Source organism: Balaenoptera acutorostrata, chromosome 6 (genome assembly GCF_949987535.1).
Source record: "Balaenoptera acutorostrata chromosome 6, mBalAcu1.1, whole genome shotgun sequence".
NCBI lineage: Eukaryota > Metazoa > Chordata > Mammalia > Artiodactyla > Balaenopteridae > Balaenoptera > Balaenoptera acutorostrata.
Window position 1 is genome coordinate 35959129 of NC_080069.1, and position 12315 is coordinate 35971443.

At 39.0% G+C, this 12315-nt stretch overlaps 1 pseudogene; it reads right to left on the bottom strand.

Annotated features, from left to right (window-relative positions):
• Positions 1 to 4187: 4187 nt before the first annotated feature.
• LOC130708492 (60S ribosomal protein L17-like) lies at positions 4188 to 12077 on the bottom strand (annotated as a pseudogene).
• Between the last annotated feature and the right edge of the window lie 238 nt (positions 12078 to 12315).

Here is a 12315-nt window from a genome sequence, read left to right on the forward strand (position 1 = left end):
CACCGCGATGAAGAGTGGCCCCCGCTTGCCGCAACTAGAGAAAGCCCTCGCACAGAAACGAAGACCCAACACAGCCAAAAATAAATAAATAAATAAATTTAAAAAAAAAAAAAAGAAGATATAACAATTGTTTAATATTTATGTACCCTACATTGGAGCAACTAAATATGTAAAGCTTGTACCAACAGAATTAAAAGGAGAGATAAACAGCACTACAATAATATTAGGGGCCTTAATACCCCCACTGGCAACAATGGATAGATCATCCAACAACACTTGTGAACTAGGGTTCATTGAACAACACTATAGACCAAATGGGCCTAACAGAACATTCCATCCAACAACGGCAGAATACATTCTTCTAAAGTGCACATGGAACATTCTCCAGGATAGATCACATGTTAAGGCAACAAAACAAGTCTCAACAAATTAAGGAAGATAGAAATCATATCAAGTATCTTTTCTGACCACAGTGGTATTAAACCATACCATACTGACACTTTCTGTGCTCTTCTTATTCAGAACCTTCACCCTACAAAGATGTATTAAGTTAATTTGCTGCATATGTAAACCTAATAAATAACCCATTGTGTGTTCAGTGTAAATGGAAATGAAAGACTTATCCTTTCAGTTTATTTATGCACTTTCTCTCCCCTGCCCTTGTCAGGTGGAAGAGATAGCTAAGTATCACCACATCAATCAAGCACATCTTTGCATCGGTAAACTTTTCACAAACAAACATTAATATTGCCTTCTTTATTTTGCCAAAGTCTTTTGTTGTTGTTGTTGTTCATTTATTTTGGTGATACAGACAAGTAAGAGTGTATAATTATTTACTAATCTTTTGATATTTTTTGTCAAGAAAATGTTGAAAAACAAAGCTATATAAACAACAAATGGAAACTTCTTTAACTATGTTCATTTTATTCTATTAATTCATTTTATGATGATGTGCTATGGACCCACTGTTTTGTGGCATTCTACTTCTTTTGGACATTTATAAACATGATGAGCCATGATCTCCATCCAACCTGTGGACATGTGAGCAGCACTAGATTTATGCTCAACCATTAAGTTTGGTCAGGTTTACCTGGGCAAATGGATGCCTATGTCTTTACAATCCAAACGTAATCAAGTAACATTTAATGTGATAATTTATTTGGCCATATTTCCAACTGACTGGAAGCAACGTATTCTATTTTTCAATCATTGTTCTTCAGGCACTTAGTCATTTATCTTAATGGCTCCTAACTGTCTCTTGACAGTAACTGACCTTCCCCTTGCTGTACTATCACTGAATTTTAAAGCCAATTAGTTACTCTTGATCACAGGCTACAATGATCAATTCTCAGATTCCCCTACTATTTCAGTCACTGACATAGGGAGCCCCTGAATAATGCCTCCCATAACCCCCATATCCCTGATCTTCAAATACTAATTTCTGACCACTCACTTGAATCTCTAACCATCACAGATTTTATTTGTCTGAGTCATCAAACAACATTATATCCCTCTATAATGGACCATATTGTTCACATATCACTGAACCTTGTGGCACTCTCCAATACCCATTTGTCCCAGCACTATACCCACAGGTCACTGACAATATTCAGCAGAGACTATGATCATTGTCGGTCCCTTGCACACAATTACACAGCTCCTCAGATCACCCAATATCTCACCGCCACATCCCAAGTAGTGATTCCCCAAAGTTCTCAGCTGCTGTAAGCTGCAGAACTCCATTTCTTTTATCCCATTTGACACCAATTAATTGGCCTTCACTTTCTTTGGACATCAACTGAACAAAACATTGAAGCTGTGTCTTTAGTTCCAGAATGGTTGAGGCTGGAGACAAGTTTTGCAGTGAGCTTCATACAGACACTGGATAACACATTTAGAGTGGCTGTGCTTGCCCAAAGAGAGTAGGTGAAAAATAGTCAAGGTCAGAAAGTCACAAATCTAAGAATAAAGGGAGATGCAGAGAAGGATATACAAGAAAGTCCAATAAGAACTATTTCCTGCTGAACTGTGCTGTCCACAAAAACAGACGTAGCTATGCTCACTGCTGTCTCCTCAGGACCTAGAACAGTATTTGATACAGAGTAGGCATGCAGGAGACATTTGTTGGCAGAACTCCCAGAAATATCTATGGAAAACTAGGAAAGTTAGTATCACAGATGTCAAGAAAGGAATTTTTCTAACTGAGGGGATTGTCATCAGGTCAAATTCAACAGACTACCAGTAAAACCAGAAAATCAAATTTGTGTGAGGTCTTCATATATCAAATATATTAAACTCTTTTCAGACAAATGTTTTGAAACTTTTTCCAAGGTCATCATTTTTTTTTAAATTAGTTAGAATTTATGCTTTGGATATATAATACGTAAATTTGTATATATTCAAATAAATCAATCTTTTTATCTTGTGTTTTCCTCACCTTATTTGAAACTACAAAACTAATCACCATTTTCGGCCTAGAGGGACTTCAAAGAAGCCAAAGCCTGTGTATTCTGTTTCTCCCTCAACATCTGAGACAGTGCGTTGGGAGAGAATCAATTCATCACTAACGAATGAGTGTCAATAAAAGATAATGTTGGCTACCTATTTTTGTTCAATAGCAAGAACCCCTTAGGTGCTTTCCTGAGGTATCTGCTTAGAGGTTTGCTGGAAGGAATGGAAGTTACAGGAACCAGTTTCAGAATTCTGTTTCTTCACAGGAGTCCCTGAAATGATCTGCTGTAGTGGGGTTAGAGGCCTCTCTTTCCTCAGCGTGCAGGTATTCTGCACACCCTCAGAAGGAAGACTGGGCTGAGAGCAAGGGTAAGATGGAGTGCCCAAGCCCCAGGTGCAGGCTGAGAGCACCTTCTGAGGACCCTTGTGCTTGAACGTAACCCTGGTAGTGGTGGTGGGGGCAAATGAAGAGCCAACAACTGCTTTTTCACCCCACAGCCCTGATGGCCCCTGGGAAAAGTCACTGCCCTCTCTCTAACCCAATTCATGGTCATGTCACAGACTGAGAGTGGAATGGAAAATAGACATGTGAAAATTTCACTCAACTCCTCATTCAGGCATCCCAAGAACAAACCTTGGAACTTTCCAAAGGCTTGGAAGACCCTTCTCTCCCTTCACTCTTCCCCAAGGGGTCTGAACAAGAAGGGGTATCCAGCCTCTGGCTCCATCTCACCACATCTATTCATACTCACATCTCTGGAATCTGTACTGAGAGTTCCTCTGCATTTGCCCAGAAAAGGTTGATTTCCTTTTCCATGATTAGGAGCCCTATTTTTCACTCCTAGGCATTTTGATGAGATGAAGTTACCTGTCCACTCAGTCCCTGGATTGTGCTAATTATAATAATTTAAAAAAAGTAGAAAGACTGATGTAAGGTCATACATCCATGGGGCAGTGCCAACAGTCATAGAAGGGACTTCCTACTGCCTCCTCTACATCACCCCATCCTTGGCTTGGGACCATTTTTGACTCTGCACATTATTCTCCACCCAGGAATGGGCATGAGGTCCCTGTTCTAAACACACACACTTCCTCTTAGCTGTTCATGAGTGTTCTAGGACTTAGGGACAGAAGAACACCTCTTCTGAGCCCCTGACTCCCTATGCTGGGCCAATCTCCATATACATACATCAAGTCCTGTCCTCAGAATAAAGGGTTTTTTCTAACTCCAAGCTTTCCAAACCTCTTTAATGTTGACCCTGAGCAGATAGTTCTCATGGTTGGGAAAAGGTGGGACACACTCCTCATGTCACCTATACCTAAAGATCCATCACTTAAAACTGAGTTAAATGTTAATACAAAGAGAAATTTATAGATTTTGTGTGTATAAATTAGTTGTATAATTAAAATAAATGCCAAGCAGTAAACAAAAAGGATTTGCAGTTTTAAACAGCTAAAAAATTGCAAAGCAGGCAAACAGTTAAATATACCAGATTCCATACCATCAGAATTTGGGTTGCATGTATATCAATAGAAAACTATATAGCTATTAAAATTATAATGAAATATAAGTTTATTATCATTTCTAAATGTTGGTGGGTACCCTATACATAGACCATGATCTAGGGAGAAATACACCTAGATCTTATCAGTAATTACCGCTAGGTGTTTGAATTAATATCTTTCCATATTTTCAAATATTTTTGTTATATGTGTGCATTCTTTTTATCATTTCATCAGACAATAATCTTATATGATAATTTTTTTTTACTTTTATTTGCATTTATTTCTTGAGCATTTATTCCCGAGCCATTAAGTTTTTGTTTCTTCAGTTTCTTCTGGGATATCTTTTTCTTCTGTTCAACCTCCTCTTATGGTTTAGGAACAATCTGTTCTTTTTCAGTAAGGCTCACCTCAATGTGGCAGGGAGAGCTCATGTATGGGTTGATCTGACCATGAGCTCTGTAAGACCTGCACCACATCTTGGGGGCTTTGTTCACCTGGATGTGCTCAATGACCAGAGACTCTATATCTAAGCCCTTAAGTTCAGCATTACTCTCTGCATTTTTGAGCATGTGCAATAAAAATTCAGCACTCCTTTTTTGGGCCACTGACCCTGCATCCAGCCCCACTGTTTGGCCTGGGCACACCTACCAACTCAACCACTGTAACAACGGACTGGCACACATTGCTTCCTTAAAGTGACATCAGAGGAGACCTGCAAGATGGTGGAGTAAGACATGGAGATCACTTTCCTCCCCACAAATACATTAGAAATACATCTACATGTGGAAAAACTCCTACAGAACACCTACTGAATGCTGACAGAAGACCTCAGACTTCCCAAAAGGCAAAAAACTCCCCACGTACCTGAGTAGGGCAAAAGAAAAAAGAAAAAAACAGAGACAAAAGAATACAGATAGGACCTGCACCTCTGGGTGGGAGCTGTGAAGGAGGAAAACTTTACACAGACTAGGAAGCCCCTTCACTGGCAGAGATGGGGGGTGGCGGGGGGAAAGCTTTGGAGCCACGGAGGACAGCACAGTAATACGGGTGCAGAGGGCAAAGCAGAGAGATTCCCGCACAGAGGATTGGTGCTGACCAGCACTCACCAGCCTGAGAGGCTTGTCTGCTCAGCCACTGGGGGCGTGGGGGCTGGGAGTTGAGGCTCCGGCTTCAGAGGTCAGATCCCAGGGAGAGAACTGGGGCTGGCTGTGTGAACACAGCCTGAAGGTGGCTAGTGCAACACACCTAGCTAAGAGGGAGTCCAGGAAAATGGCTGGACCTGCCTACGAGGCAAGAGACCATTGTTTCAGAGTGCGCAAGGAGAGGGGTTTCAGAGCATCACCTAAATGAGCTCCAGAGATGGGCGCAAGCCACGGCTATCAGCGTGGATACCAGAGATGGGCAAGAAATGCTAATGCTGCTGCTGCAGCCACCAAGAAGCCTGTGTGCAAGCACAGCACACCATCCACACCTCCCCTCCTGGGAAACTGTGCAGCCCACCATGGCCAGGGTCCCATGATCCAGGGACAACTTCCCCAGGAGAACACATGGTGTGCCTCAGCCTAGTGCAATGTCACGCCAACCTTTGCTGCCACAGGCTCACCCTGCATGCCATACACCTCCCTCCCCCCAGACTAAGTGAGCCAGAGCCCCCTAATCAGCTGCTACTTTAACCCCGTCCTGTCTGAGTGAAGAACAGATGCCCTCAGGCAACCTACACGCAGAGGTGAGGCCTAATCCAAAGCTGAACCCCAGGAGCTGAGTGAACAAAAAAGAGAAAGGGAAATTTCTCCCAGCAGCCTCAGGAGCAGCAGATTAAATCTCCACAATCAACTTGAAGTACCCTGCATCTCTCAAATACCTGATTAGACAGCGAATCATCCTAAAATTAAGGTGGTGGACTTTGGGAGCAACTGTAGAGTTGAGGTTTGCTTTCTGCATCTAATTTGTTTCTGGTTTTATGTTTATCTTAGTTTAGTATTTAGAGTTTATTATCATTGGTAGATTTGTTTATTGATTTGGTTGCACTCTTCCTTTTTTTTAATATATAGATATATTTATTTTTTTCCTCTTTTTTTGTGAGTGTGTATGTGTATGCTTCTTTGTGTAATTTTGTCTGCATAGTTTTGCTTTTACCATTTGTCCTAGGGTTGTGTCTGTCTGTTTTTTCTTTCATTTTGCATAGTTTTTAGTGCTTGTTATCACTGGTGGACCTGTTTTTTGGTTTGGTTGCTCTCTTCTTTCTTTCTTTTTTTCATTACTTTTTAATTTTTTATTTTTAATAACTTTATTTTAATTATTTTATTTTATTATTTTTTCCTTCTGTTTTTTTTTCTCACGTTTCTTCTGAGCAGTGTGGCTGACAGGGTCTTCTTGGTGCTCTGGCCAGGTGTCAGGCCTGAGCATCAGAGGTGGGAGAGCCAAGTTCAGGACATTGGTCCACCAGAGACCTTCCAGCTCCGCATAATATCAAAAGCTGAAAGCTCTCCCATAAATCTCCATCTCAACGTTAAAAACCAGCTCCACTCAATGAGAAGCAAGCTGCAGTGCTGGACACCCTATGCCAAACAATTAGCAAGACAGGAACACAACCCCACCCATTAGCAGAGAGGCTGCCTAAAATCATAATAAGGTCACACCCCTAAACACCACCGGACGTGGTCCTGCCCACCAGAAAGACAAGCTCCAGACTCATCCACCAGAACACAGGCACCAGTCCCCTCCACTAAGAAGCCTACACAACCCACTGAACCAACCTTAGCCACTGGGTGCAGACACCAAAAACAACGGGAAGTACAAACCTGCAGCCTGTTAAAAGGAGACCCCAAACACAGTAAGTTAAGCAAAATGAGAAGACAGAAAAACACACAACAGATGAAGGAGCAAGGTAAAAACCCACCAGAATAAACAAGGGATGAGGAAATAGGCAGTCTACCTGATAAAGAATTCAGAGTAATGATAAGAAAGAAGATCCAAAATCTTGGAAATAGAATGGAGAAAATACAAGAAATGTAACAAGGAACTAGAAGAACTAAACTGCAAACAAACAACAATGGACAACACAATAAATTAAATTAAAAATTCTCTAGAAGAAATCCATAGCAGAATAACTGAGGCAGAAGAACGGATAAGCGACCTGGAAGATAAAATAGTGGATATAACTACTGCAGAGCAGAATAAAGAAAAAAGAATGAAAAGAATTGAGGACAGTCTCAGAGACCTCTGGGACAACAATAAACACACCAACATTCGAATTATAGGGGTCCTAGAAGAAGAAGAGAAAAAAAAAGAGACTGAGAAAATATTTGAAGAGATTATAGTTGAAAACTTCCCTAATATGGGAAAGGAAATAGTCAGTCAAATCCAGGAAGCACAGAGAGTCCCATACAGGAAAAATCCAAGGAGAAGCATGCCAAGACACATATTAATCAAACTATCAAAAATTAAATACAAAGAAAAATATTAAAAGCAGCAAGGGAAAAGCAACAAATAACATACAAGGGAATCCCCATAAGGTTAACAGCTGATCTTTCAGCAGAAGCTGCAAGCCAGAAGAGAGAGGCAGGACATACTTAAAGTGATGAAAGCAAAAAACCTACAACCAATATTACTCTATCCAGGAAGGATCTCATTCAGATTCGACAGAGAAATTAAAAACTTTACAGACAAGCAAAAGCTAAGAGAATTCAGCACCACCAAACCAGCTTTACATCAATGTTAAAGGAACTTCTCTAGGCAGGAAACACAAGAGAAGGAAAAGACCTACCATAACAAACCCAAAACAATTAAGAAAATAGGAATAGGATCACACATATCAATAATTACATTAAATGTAAATGAATTAAATGCTCCAACCAAAAGACATAGACTGGCTGCATGGATACAAAAACAAGACCCATATATATGCTGTCTACAAGAGACCCACTTCAGACCTAGGGACACATACAGACTGAAAGTGAGGGGATGGAAAAAGATATTTCACGCAAATGGAAATCAAAAGAAAGCTGGAGTAGCAATTCTCATATCAGACAAAATAGACTTTAAAATAAAGACGATTAGAAGAGACAAACAAGGACACTACATAATGATCAAGGGATCAATCCAAGAAGAAGATGTAACAACTGTAAATATTTATGCACCCAACATAGGAGCACCTAAATATATAAGGCAAATGCTAACAGCCATAAAAGGGGAAATTGACAGTAGCACAATAATAGTAGGGGACTTTAACACCCCACTTTCACCAATGGAGAGATCATCCAAAATGAAAATAAATATGGAAACACAACTTTAAATGACACATTAAATAAGATGTTCTCAAGTTATATTTATAGGACATTCCATCCAAAAACACCAGAATACACTTTCTTCTCAAGTACTCATGGAACACTCTCCAGGATAGATCATATCTTGGGTCACAAATCAAGCCTTGGTAAATAAGAAAATTGAAATCTTATCAAGTATCATTTCTGACCACAAAGACTAGATATCAATTCCAGGAAAAAAATCTGTAAAAAATACAAACACATATAGGTTAAAAAATACACTACTAAATAACCAAGATATCACTGAGGAAATCAAAAAATACCTAGAAACAAATGACAATGAAAACACTATGACTGAAAACCTATGGGATGCAGCAAAACAGTTCTAAGAGGGAAGTTTATAGCAATACAATCCTACCTCAAGAAACAAGAAACATCTCAAATAAACAACCTAACTTTACACCTAAAGCAATTAGAGAAAGAAGAACAAAAAAAAAAAACCCCAAAGTTAGCACAAGGGAAGAAATCATAAAGATCAGATCAGAAATAAATGAAAAAGAAATGAAGAAAACAATAGCAAACATCAATAAAACTAATAGCTGGTTCTTTGAGAAGACAAACAAAATTGATAAACCATTAGCCAGACTCATCAAGAAAAAAAGGAAGAAGCCTCAAATCAGTAGAATTAGAAATGAAAAAGGAGAAGTAACACCTGACACTGCAGAAATACAAAGGATCATGAGAGATTTTTACAAGCAACTATATGCCAATAAAATGGACAACCTGGAAGAAAAGGACAAGTTCTTAGAAAAGCAAAGCCTTCCTAGGCTGAACTAGGAAGAAATAGAAAATATAAACAGGCCAATCACAACCACTAAAATTGAGACTGTGATTAAAAATCTTCCAACAAACAAAAGCCAAGGACCAGATGGCTTCACAGGTGAATTCTATCAAACATTTAGAGAAGAGCTAACACCTATCCTTCTCAAACTCTTCCAAAATATACCAGAGGAGGAATACTCCCAAACTCATTCTACAAGGCCACCATCACCCTGATACCAAAACCAGACAAAGATGTCACAAAGAAAGAAAACTACAGGCCAATATCACTGATGAATATAGATGCAAAAATCCTCAACAAAATACTAGCAAGCAGAATCCAACAGCACATTAAAAGGATCATACACCATGATCAAGTGGGGTTTATCCCAACAATGCAAGGATTCTTCAATATATGCAAGTCAATCACTGTGATAAACCATATTAACAAATTGAAGGATAAAAACCATATGATCATCTCAATAGATGCAAAAAAAGCTTTCGACAAAATTCAACACCATTTGTGATAAAAGCCCTTCAGAAAGTGGCATAGAAGGAGCTTACCTCAACATAATAAAGGCCATATATGACAAACCCACAGCCAACATAGTTCTCAATGGTGAAAAATCTCCTCTAAGATCAGGAACAAGACAAGGTTGCCCACTCTCACCACTATTATTTAACATAGTTTTGGAAGTGTTAGCCACAGCAATCAGAGAAGAAAAAGAAATAAAAGGAATCCAAATCAGAAAAGAAGAAGTAAAGCTGTCACTGTTTGCAGATGACATGATACTATACATAGAGAATCCTAAAGATGCTACCAGAACACTACTAGAGCTAATCAATGAATTTGGTAAAGTAGAAGGATACAAAATTAATGCACAGAAATCTCTTGCATTCCTATACACTAATGATGAAAAATCTGAAAGAGAAATTAAGGAAACACTCCCATTTACCATTGCAACAAAAAGAATGAAACACCTAGGAATAAACCTACCTAAGGAGACAAAAGACCTATATGCAGAAAACTATAAGACACTGATGAAAGAAATTAAAGATGATACCAATATTTGGAGAGATATACCATGTTCTTGGATTGGAAGAATAAACACTGTGAAAATGACTCTACTACCCAAAGCAATCTACAGATATAATGCAATCCCTATCATACTACCACTGGCATTTTTCACAGAACCAGAACAAAAAATTTCACAATTTGTATGGAAACACAAAAGACCCCACATAGCCAAAGCAATCTTGAGAAAGAAAAACGGAGTTGGAGGAATCAGGCTCCCTGACTTCAGACTATACTAGAAATCTACAGTAATCAAGACAGTATGGTACTGGCACAAAAACGTAAATATAGATCAATGGAACAGGATTGAAATCCTAGAGATAAACCCACGCACATATGGTCAACTTATTTTGATAAAGGAGGCTAGAATATACAATGGAGAACAAACAGCCTCTTCAATAAGTGGTGCTAGGAAAACTGGACAGCTACATGTAAAAGAATGAAATTAGAACACTCCCTAACACCATACACAAAAATAAACTCAAAATGGATTAAAGACCTAAATGTAAGGCCAAACATTGTCAAACTCTTAGAGGAAATCATGGGCAGAACACTCTATGACATAAATCACAGCAAGATCCGTTTTGACCCACCTCCTAGAGAAATGGAAATAAAAACAAAAATAAATAAATGGGACCTAATGAAACTTAAAATCTTTTGCACAACAAAGGAAACCATAAACAAGATGAAAAGACAAGCCTCCGAATGGAAGAAAATGTTTGCAAATGAAACAACAGACAAAGGATTAATCTCCAAAATATACAAGCAGCTCATGCAGCTCAATATCAAAAAAGCCAACAACCCAATCCAAAAATGGGCAGAAGACCTAAATAGACATTTCAAAGATCATGTACAGATTGCCAACAAACACATGAAAGAATGTTCAACATCACTAATCATTAGAGAAACGCAAGTCAAAACTACAATGAGGTATCACCTCACACTGTTCAGGATGGCTGTCATCAAAAAGTGTACATACAATAAATGCTGGAGAGGGTGTGGAGAAAAGGGACCTCTCTTGCACTGTTGGTGGGAATGTAAATTGATACAGCCACTATGGAGAACAGTATGGAGGTTCCTTAAAAAACTAAAAATAGAACTACCATACAACACAGCAATACCACTGCTGGGCATATACCCTGAGAAAACCATAATTCAAAAAGAGTCATGTACCACAATGTTCATTGCAGCTCTATTTCCAATAGCCAGGACATGGAAGCAACCTAAGTGTCCATCGACAGATGAATGGATAAAGAAGATGTGGCACATATATATGATGGAATATTACTCAGCCATAAAAAGAAACGAAATTGAGTTATTTGTAGTGAGGTGGATGGACCTAGAGTCTGTCATACAGAGTGAAGTAAGTCAGAAAGAGAAAAAACAAATACCGTATGCTAACACATATATATGGAATCTAAAAAAAAAAAAAAAAAGGTTCTGATGAACCTAGAGGCAGGACAGGAATAAAGATGCAGTTGTAGAGAATGGACTTGAGGACACGGGGAGGGGGAAGGGTAAGCTGGGACTAAGTGAGAGAGTGCCATGGACATATATACACTATCAAACGTAAAATAGATAGCTAGTGGGAAGCAGTCATTAGCACAGGGAGATCAGCTCGGTGCTTTGTGGCCACCTAGAGGGGTGAGATAGGAAGGGTGGGAGGAGACGCAAGAGGGATGAGATATGGGGATATATGTATATGTATAGCTGATTCACTTTGTTATAAAGCAGAAACTAACACACCATTGCAAAGCAATTATACTCCAATAATGATGTTAAAAATAAATAAATAAATTAAATAAAGTGACATACTTCAGATACTTGGTGGCCTTTTGGATACGTATACCCTTAATGGCCTGGGCAGTTTCATGAGTGTTCTTAAAGTGAACATGAAGATTTGAACCTCTTGACTTGCATGATTTTGTGGGGTTTTCTGAGTCAAATGAATAGCGAACCATTTTTAGAGGTCACCTCAGGCCACTCTCAGAAAATGAGAAGCATTTTTTTAAGTGTTCCTACTTTATTCCTACTTTGTTTGACATCCCGGTCTATAAAAGCCAAAACCTCCTTCTAGAATGTTCTACTGGATGGTTATGCTGGTTGATAACAAGAGCTTTTGTGTTTTTACCCTTTTATTCCACTACCATAGATTCCACAGCTACATCTGAAGTTTTTCAAATATTTAAGGTGGAAAAT